A 10,277-nucleotide genomic window follows, 5' to 3' on the forward strand; every position below is an offset into this window, starting at 1 on the left:
TCCAGCTCCTCCTCAGAAGCCCAGCAGGCAGGAGGAGTCTGTTCTCTGGCCACAGGGCGGGAGGCTCCCCAAGCACCCCCAGGAGAAGATAAATTTGGAGGGGGGGTTGCTGCTCAGGTTCTTTTAGCCAAAGCCCAACGCACAGACCCCTGTGGCCACAGGCACCCAGCAGGCGAACCAAAGTCAGCAGCTCCTGCCCTGCCGTCTGACCTCGTGCCAAACTGGGTGTCTGAAGCCACAAGAATGGTGCCAGGAGTTTACTTCCTGGCGGGCTGTGGAGGGTTAACCTCTGTTAACCACCTTCATTCAGGACAGCGCCTCCAGGTAGGGCTGGCTCCCCGGGTCTCGTCCATGACCTTCCTGTCCCTAGTGCCTCCACTCTGGCCCAAGCGCCAGTTCCACTGAGGGGCAGCCCCACACCCTAAACGGCCTCCCTGCCCTCAGCCTTGCCCCCTCCCATCCAACTTCTCCACACCCCAAAGTTATTCCAGATGGAAGACCGGGCTCTGCGTTAGCTATGGCAGAAGTGGGCAGTAGTCGGCGTGAAAGACACCTCCCCCTTCCTGTGCCCACGGCAGACGTGGCTTGTTGATCAGGACGCCGTGGAGCTCGGGCCCAGCACCTCTCCTGCCAGGCGGCCGCCGTCAACCAGCAGGACACCGGAGAGGCCACCTGCTCGCAAAGGCGTCTGGTTCGGGGGTGTCCCTCAAAGAGATGCCCACGGGGAAGCAGGCGCTCTGACAGCCATGCTGGGACCCTTCGCTCTGGATCCAACCCGTCTCCCACGCTCCTCCTGGCAGATCCCGGGCGTCAGTCACAGTCACTCACGTTCTCTGAATGCACGTGGTTGCTTGCTGCATCCAGGCCTTTCCCTGGGCAGTTTCCCCCACCCCCGCCTGGAATTCCTTCTGTCCTCGTGCCCCCAAATGTGAGCTCTATCCGTCAGACGCTCTCCACCCCTCCAAGCTAGCCTTCCTCTAGAAATTCTTCTAGCATCCCACAGTGATTCGCCCAACATCTATCATTTGCTTGCCCTGGGTATTCATGTGACTCCCCATAAATGCTTCAGCGTTCATCCTATTTGAAAAAAATTCTCTACAGTGTACAGCTGGTGCTAAGTATGTGTGCTGGCGTAAACCTGTCTTTTTCTCTCACTCTCGGTGTTTAGGTCGCATGTGGAAGTATACTTGCAGGTCTCGGCCTCCATCCCTCCAAGCAGAGCCCTTCGGGGGGCAGGCTCTGTGACTCCTCTTCCCCTCGCCATGTCCTCCCAAGCTGCCTTGAACTTGCAGGTCCTCGGTTTGTAGATCACAGTGGTCTCAGCCTCACCCTGATTTGCTTCCCCGTCTGTAAGCCGACCTCTTCTGTGTGCGTCTGCAGCCCAGACCTCTGCTCCAAAGCCCGTGCTCCTCCACCTGCCTGTGGCCCGCCCACAGCCAAAGTCCTGACCGTCTGTCCCCTGCTGTCCCCTACGAGCCAGAAACCCTGGAACCCTCCGCCTGTCACTCTCCCTTTCACGTCAACCTGGACCAACTCCAAGGTCTGTTTTACCTTCCACATAGCTCTCAGGTCCGGCCACTCTCCTCCATGTTCCCTGCCACCATCCTGTTTGAACCTCACCCAGATGTCTGTCCCAGCCTCGTCCCTGGCCTTCAGCCTCCCACCCACCCCTCTCCCATCTCCTCAGGCAGCCAGAGGGAGCTTTTCAAAACAGATCTGGCCCTGCCTTTACACCTTCCAGGGCCCCCCAAATCTCTTAGAGGAAAGCCCCAACATTTCAGTTTGCTCACCCTCCTGGGGAGCCTTCCCCACCCCCTGCACTCCCAGCCTCTCTATTCCCCAGGGGCCCGCCCGCCTCAGGCCTTCTGCAGGGCTGTCCCCTCCTGCAACACTGTCCTCCCCACTGTCCACGACTTCAGCCCACCTCCTTCCTCAGCACAGCCCTCCCCGACCAGCACGGACCCATTTGCTTTCAAGGAAAGACACATTCTCTCCTCAAAGAGCATCATTCTCGGTTTGCCACTTAACACGTATTTCCCGAGCATTTATTCTGTGCCAGGCCCTGGGGACAAAACTGGGAACTGACGTCTAGCGAAAGAAACACACACAGCAAACAAGCAAAAGAATGTGTGCCATAATGTCAATCAAGCAGGGATAAGGAGTTAAGGATGTGGATTTGGGGGAGCAGGAATGCCATTTAGGGTGGGCAGGAAGACCTCCCTCTGGGACCAAGGTGAGGTGACCGAGACACTGGCTTCAGGTGCAAAACTTAAGGAGTTCCTTAAAAAAAAAAAAATTAAAAAAAAAAAAAAAAAAGCCTTGGCGCTCACAATTTTAGATAAAAACAATCTGTAACAGTGCTGAGCCATACTGAAGCGGGAGGCAAAAGGAGAAAGCGGTAAGACCCAGCCTGTAGCCGGGAGCGGGACCGTGGAAGGGCAGAGAGGTCTGACACAACCGTGCATCTGGTCTCCCTCTGTCCCACCCCCACTCCCACCCCCCCTACCCCGGGAAACCCAGGGGTCAGAGCCAGCTCCCCAAGCGAGGTCGCACCCAGCACAGACTAGGCGCTCGCGAGCCCCGCGGCGGAGAATGCGGCCTTGCTGCAAGCGGCCACCAGGGGTCAGCAGAGCGCTGCCTGCGCAGCCCTGGCCGAGCCTGGCCGCGTGGACCGCCGGGTTGGTAGCGCCTTCAGGGAGGGGGCGGTCAGGAAAGCATGGGGGACTGGGGCGGAGGCAGCTCCTGAGAAATGCAGTTGGAAGCGGCCCGAGAAGCAGAGGGACGAGCTACTGCCCCTGTTACTCCATCCACCCACCCGTCCGTTTCTTTAGTCATTCCGCCGCGGCGGTGGGGGCCAGGCGACACAGGGCCTCGGAGGGCAGGTTAGTGAGCCCCAAGGGTGTCCCCAGGGTGCTGGAGAGCCAGGGACGCGGTTTGATCCCGGAGAGACTGGGTTGGAGTTCCAGGAGCGCGGGGGATTGGAGAGATACAGGCTCACAGGCCCCGGGGCCGTGTTGATGTACCTGCTGGCAAGGCAAATCGTAAAAGTTAATGCTGTGGGGACACTTACAGGGCAGCAGGCCTGGTTTTCATCATTTTTTATCATCGCAACTCAACTTACACAAACTAGGACGCCGTCGTTATCATTAGCCCCATTTTCCAAAGGAGGAAACTGAGGCATAGAAACTGAGGCCAAGTGATTTGTCTGAGCTCACCGGCAAGGGAGGGGCGGTCAAGATTTGAAGCCCAGCTCTCCGTCTGGGAAGCCCTCGGCTCTTTCCATGGCTGCCCTTGCCAGTGACCAGCAACAGGAATGGTTTCTCCCACGGTTCTGCAGCCGGGAGCCCCAAATCAAGGTGCTGGCAGGGTCGTGCGTGCCCCTCCGAAGGCTCTGGAATGGTCTAGATCACTCGCAGCTGCAGGCTCACTGTGGCTGGATGCTGCAGCTCTCCAGCCTGTACCTCTTGCCTTCTGCGTGTGTCTCTTCTTCTGCGCCTTGTGAGGACACTTGTCGCTGGGGTTAGGGCCCACCCAGATGACCCAGGATGATCTCACCTCGAGATCCTTCATTTGATTACATCTCCAGAGACTCTTTTGCCAATAAGGTCCAGTAAGATCGCTTTCACCGGTTCCAGGGTTAGGATGCAGTCAGGTCTCTGGGGCGGGGGACCGCTACGCACCCCCCGGCGCTCTTCTCCACGATACCTTCTCCCTCACTCTGCTGCCTCCCCAGCTGGTGCTCAGGCTCTTGCCCCCCCTCTGGGGGAGGGGTGATCTGCAGGGTCAGGGAGAGAAAGTTCCTCTCTCTCTGGAAAGGGAGCCCTCGGGTTGGGAGAGGCAGTGGGCCAGGCGCCCGGAACATCCCCACGCATGCTTGCTGGCTGTGCCTGACCATCCCGGACCCTGCGTCATCTCTGCGGCTGGTCCTCTAGGCAAGTGGGTCAGGGTGACCACCACGGGCTGCTCCCTCCCCAGGGGGGCACACTGGCGTGTTTGCTGCTTGCTACCAGAAGTAGTGGGGCCCCCCCACCCGCGGTCTTGCCTAGTGTCCCCTGGGGGCAGAGGACTCGCCCAGCAATGCATCTTGCGCCGTTCCATCGAGGCTCAAGGCTCGTCGTCGTCTTTCTGCACCTGTAGATAGGTGACAGGTTAGCCCCTGCCATCCTCTTTGAGTTCTTCCCTGACACTTCAGGTGGCCTGAAGTGGCCAACACAAGACGGGAGGCCCACTGGGCAGCAAGGGGGTTGAGGCAGAAGCAGACGCACAGGGGACATCCAGATCTCCAGCCGGGGACACTTCGATGGGGGGCATTTATGGAGTTGGTGGGTGGGGCTTTTCTTTCATCCCCAACTTATTCTTCCTAGTAATTGTCAGTACTTGACCAGCCGACCTAAACTTGTGTGTGCTCGCGCGCACGCGCACACACGCACGCACACACGCACGCCTGCTTTCTTTGTTTTCTCTAGCACTTAGCTCCATCTGACATTTTTTTCTTGTGTTCTCTATTGTCCGACACCTCCACTGGGACAGGCACTCAAGTGACAGGACTCCCTGCCTATCTCTTCCCTGCTGGGTCCTTAGAGCATCTGGTACACACTAGGCGCTCCATAAATGTCTGTGGACAGATGGAACAAAAGCAGGACAACTCTGGGGCCAGACGGAGCTGCCCAGGTCCCAAAGGACCGCCCATCACTGTTAATGTGCATTAAATTACTACATTCCCACTCTCAGAACCCACTATGACCTTGTCCCCTCGAGGAGCGCATTCCTGGGGCATAGCACCCCCTTAGCACCCCTGGGCAGGGGACACATCTCCTTCAGAGCGTCTGCACTTTCCAGCAACTCCAGCCCAAACCACCGCCGCCTCTCGTCTCCTCCTCTCTTACATCCGGTCCTCAGGCAATCCCAGCAGCTCTGCCTTTTAGCACTTGACCACTTCTCCCCACTCTGCCGCCTCCTGGCCTTGCCACTGTCACCTCCTGTCTGGACTTTTCCATCCAGTTGCCTCAACATGGCCCCCTTTGGTTTGCCTCCCCCGATCCCATAAAGATCTGGTCTGTCTGGTGGGCCATGTTTCCCCAGTCCCCGGCACATGGTAGGTATCCATACTTTTTTTAGGATGGAAGAATTGGATGATGTTTACTTAGACACTCTCATGAAATGCATCCGTGGTCCAATTAAAAGAATTCTGAAAGCCGTACGAAGAAAAATAAATCTCCCCTTGCAACCCAGTTGCCTCAAAAAAAAAAAAAAACCCATTTCCTGAAATCTCACTAAATCTGGAGATTATCTGTGTTTTGTTTTGTTTTAAAGTCCTCCCACAGGCAAAGAAGGATGACTTGTTGGCTTTTTAATTTCAGTTTCTCAGATGACTGTTCCAGTTTTGCATCTTCTCATGTGTTTGTCATGGATATTTCTTTATGATTTGCTTTTGTGTGTATTGACCATTTTTTTTCTGTTGAGTTATCAGTATTGGGTCATCTCCCTTTTGTTATTGATTGGCAGGAACTCTTTATTTATGATAAGTCTCAATCTATTGTCTCTTAAATAGTTTGCATCTTTTTTTTTCCCCATCCTGGCACTAATGTTTTATTTAACATGGTTTATATCCCTTTGGTAGTCCAAGGTTGTTTATTTTCCCTTTCATTGTACTTGTTCATTCATTAATGTTTGTTGAATGAATAAGTGAATGAGCGCCTTTGGAGAAATGAGGCTGAGGAACACCACGATTTACAGCAGCCCCTTTCTCACACCTCAGGAGAGAAGGCTGGACCAGCCCACACAATGACAAATGCTCAACTTTGTTAGTCACTTGCCGTGTGCTACACACACATCATATGCACGCATGCTGGCCCCAGGAGGTCTGGGATTTCTGTCCGGATCACAGCTCAGCATATAGTGCTGATAGATGCTCATGAAATATTTGCTGGAATAATTCATTGAGTGTTGACAGCACCCCAGAAGGAATGCCTTGTCGGTTTTTTTTTTTTTTCCTGTTTAGCTTTTGATAAGAGCGTAACTGAGATATTGTATATATCATACATTTTTGCCCTTGTACTTTTTTTAAAATTTTTATTTATTTTTTAGTAATCACTACACCCAGCGTGGGACTCGAACTCATGACCCCAAGATCAAGACTCACAAACTCTTCCATCTGAGCCAGCCAGGCGCCCCCATATTACCCTCTGAAAAATGGTTTCTGGCATGTTTGCAGAGTTGTGGGACCATCACTACGGTCAATTTTAGAATATTGTCATCACCCCACCCCCCCAAATCCCATACAATTAGTAGTCCTTCCCCATTCCCCCTATATTACTTTGCTGCAGCTGCTTGAACAGAGCATCACACACCTAGGGGCCAACAGAACCTGTCTCCCGGTTCTGGAGGCCAGAAATCCCAGATCAAGGTGTCGGTAGGGTAGCACCTTCTGGGGCTGTGAGCCAGAATCTTCCAGGCTCTCCTCTAGCCTCTGGTGGCCTGCTGGCCATCTTCCTTGTCCCTCACTTTTGCATACATGTCACCCTGATCTCTGCCTCTGTTCACAGGGCGAGCTCCCTACGTGTACGTCTGTGTCCCCCTCTCCCTGCTTCCTAAGGACACCAGTCCTACTGGTTTAAGACCCGTGTCATGACGGTATTTTAACTTGATTACCTCTGGGAAGAATCCGCCTCCAAATCAGGTCACTTCCCCAGGTACCGGGGATTGGACTCCAAACATATCTTTTTTGGGGGGGAATGCAAGCCAACCCATAATACTTCCCTTCCCCACTTCCTAATTTTTATTGTGAACTAGATCATATAAACGAAAGATTGCACAAAACGCAGCTTCCTTGTTGTAATAGTAACTAAGTGGACATCCGGGTACCCACCAACGGCAGGGAGACTCCTTCTACTGTCCCCCGCCCCCGGGCCAACGGCGTCCTCTTCCTCCAGAGTCTTTGGAGAGACCGGGCTACCTCCCAGAATGTCGCGGTCATCATTCTCTTGAGGTATTACTTGTTATTCTCATAGGGCCCTGGATCACATCCCTAAGTACTAGGTTGTGTCTTTTGCTTGTGTGTGGCCCTTCTAAAAACGGGTTCGTTCTGCTTTCATTCTTCTAGTGCTTGTTCCTTTCACTAGTATTCTAGTTTTGAGATTTACATCAATGTAGCACGGAGGGTTCGTGTGGTTCATTTATTTGCGAAGGACTGTTAGATTATCCATTTTACAGATGAGGATAGTGAGACACAGAGAGGAAAGAAGCTGCCCAAGCTAACAAAGGTGGAGCCAGAATTAGAGCTTAAGCCCACTGAGTCAATCCCTTAAAACTACGCTCTTTGGGCGCCTGGGGGCGCTCAGTTGGTTAAGCCTCTGCCTTTGGCTCAGGTCATGATCCCAGGACCCTAGGATGGAGCCCCACATCGGGCTCCCTGCTCAGCAGGGAGCCTGCTTCTCCCTCTCCCTCTGACCCTCCCCCTGCTCATGCTCTCTCTCTTTCAAATACATAAATGAAACCTTTTCATTTTTTAAAATTTAAAAAAAATTTTTTAAGATTTTATTTATTTATTTGATAGAAAACACAGCGAGAGAGGGAATGCCAGCAGAGGGAGTGGGAGAGGGAAAAGCAGGCTTCCTGAGGAGCAGGGAGCTGGATGTGGGGCTCCATCCCAGGACCCTGGGATCATGACCTCAGCCAAAGGCAGACACTTAACGAATGAGCCACCCAGCCACCCCTAAAATCTTTTTTTTTTTTGAAGATTTTATTTATTTATTTGACAGAGATCACAAGTAGGCAGAGATGCAGGCAGAGAGAGGAGGAAGCTGGCTCCCTGCCGAGCAGAGAGCCTGATGTGGGGCTCGATCCCAGGACACTGGGATCATGACCTGAGCGGAAAGCAGAGGCTTTAACCCACTGAGCCACCCAGGCGCCCCTAAAATCTTTTTTCAAAGATTTTATTTACTAATTTGACAGAGATCACAAGTAGGCAGAGAGGCAGGCAGAGAGCGAGAGGGGGAAGCAAGCTCCCCACTGAGCCACCCAGGCACGCCAAATCTTTTTTTAAAAAAAAAGATTAAACCTACGTTCTCCACTCTCCACCTCCCAACTGGGAAGAATAAGAATGTTTAAGTAGAAGTCATTAGAACACACACACACACTACACTCCAAAATCCTTGTTCCTCTCCTTGATTTCCCCTGGGGACAGGGAGCTCACTATCTCCCAAAGGGGCATACTATCTTCCCATCTCTCCTACCCAGCTGCTTTGGGAGTAGTGGACCTTCGGTGATTTGGGAAGTGTCTTCAACGTGGAGTTGAGGCCATGGAGAACCATCCGGATACAGCTAAGTGGTGGGGAGGCCGGGTTAGCAGAGGTGTTGGGAGGAGACCATGAAGGTCTCAGCCACCGCAGTCTTAGGATCCCCTACCATCTTCTCTCTCGTCTCCCTCTTCAGGCCCCAGGTGCTAACTGCTCACTGTTTTGCCTACCCTGGGAGCTGCACCAGCCCTCTTGGATTACCCAAACCTTTGCCAAGAGCCTTTCATGAAATGCTCAGTTCCCAGTTGGAGGGCCCCTGCCTAAGACACGCACCCTGGCCCAGAAGCTATCCTGTTTCTTCCCACCCATGTCATCAGAGCCGCCAAAGGGTGTAGATATCCCAGGGCCACTCACCCATTTCACCGATGGGAAACAGAGGCCCTTAGTGGTGCGCGTAGGAGTCTGTCAGTGACTCTGTGAGTGGCACACAAGTAGAAGGATTTTTGGTCTTAGAGCTTCTCAACATTCTTAGGGAAGACCAAAGAGCTTTTATTTTTGATTGATAAGCCATATCAGACATTAAGACAGAGAATTTTTTAAAAGATGACATTTATTTTTAAACAGCAATCATAAACCTATTACCAGTTAACATTAATCACATTTTATGAAAAATATATTTTCAAAAAAAGTCTTTTCCAATCCACAACGGTTTAGTGGGAATGGGCCATTATTTTACACTTTCGCTAATGTCCATCAGGTCTGGTATTCGAGAAGACAGCCGGATCCTCAAGGCTGCTCCTGCACTGAGTCTGTTGTAATACCCCATGCTGTGCACTTTCTAGAAAACTCTACCAGACACTAGTGCGAGAATGCAGTGAAAAAGGTCAGAAACATCTCCGTATGAAAATCTGGCCTAGCGGACCCCCTGAGAGGGTCTCGGGAACCAGTCCCCAGGTCACGCTTCGAGAACTTCTGGATAAACTTATTTAATGCTTACACCCGTGCCATGAGGTGTATACTAGGTAGAAATCAACTTCGTTTTACAAAGAAAAATACTGAGGCCCAGAGAGGGGACGTTCCTTGCCCAGAGTCACACAGGAGCACGTGGCAGACCTGGGGCTAGAACCTCAGCAGTCAGGCTCTTCCCCTTGACAAAATCTGTGCGTATGTGATCATAAATCAATTGGGTCACGTGAGTGTACCTCTCATGGCCTGGGAGAGCACCAGTCCAGGCCACAGAGCCGGAAAGTGGGGTCAGGAGACAGAAGCCACTAAGCCGATCTGGAATCCCCACCCTGATACCCCATCCAGTCTCTCTGGGGATAAACAGGAAAATATTAATGGCTGAAGAGACCAACCATAACCAAGCTATATATCTCTCCATGCCTCAGTCTCCCTAGATATAAAATGGGCTTCGTAATAGAGCCCAGCTCAGAACCTTGCTATGGAGAAAAGAAGGAGCGAAACAAAAGGGATTCCTGAGCTGTTGGCTGTGGTTGTCAAGAGCGGGTTGAAGCGTGTTCCTCTCAGGGGCACCCGGCTAGCTCAGTCGGTAGCTCACACAACTCTTTTTCCTCTGAGATTTTATTTATTTGTCAGACAGAGGGAGAGCACAAGCAGGGGGGAGCAGCAGGCAGAGGGAGAAGCAGGCTCCCCGCTGAGCAAGGAGCAGGATGCCAGACTCGATCCCAGGACTCTGGGATCATGACCTGAACCAAAGGCAAGTGCTCAACTGACTGAGGCAATGTGACCACCTTTGCGGTTGCCATCCCAAGTATAGAGCTTACTTAAAAAAAAAAAAAAAAAAAAGAGTTTCTATTGGCCAGTGCACAGGACTGTTCAGAAGTGTGTGCCTCAGTTTCCCCATCTGTCCAACCAGAGGCAGAGCCATGCCTGGTTGCCCAGGCCCCTCTGCCTGCCTGGCTCTCCTAAGACCCCATCTTCATGCATTCATTGCACTAGGGTTTCCTAGGAGGAGCTCAGAGGTTGGGGTTCCCATCCCTGTGGTGGGGTGAGGGGAAGGAGATAAAGTCAGCAGGG

The sequence above is a fragment of the Meles meles genome, chromosome 19 (genome assembly GCF_922984935.1).
Source record: "Meles meles chromosome 19, mMelMel3.1 paternal haplotype, whole genome shotgun sequence".
Taxonomy (NCBI): domain Eukaryota; kingdom Metazoa; phylum Chordata; class Mammalia; order Carnivora; family Mustelidae; genus Meles; species Meles meles.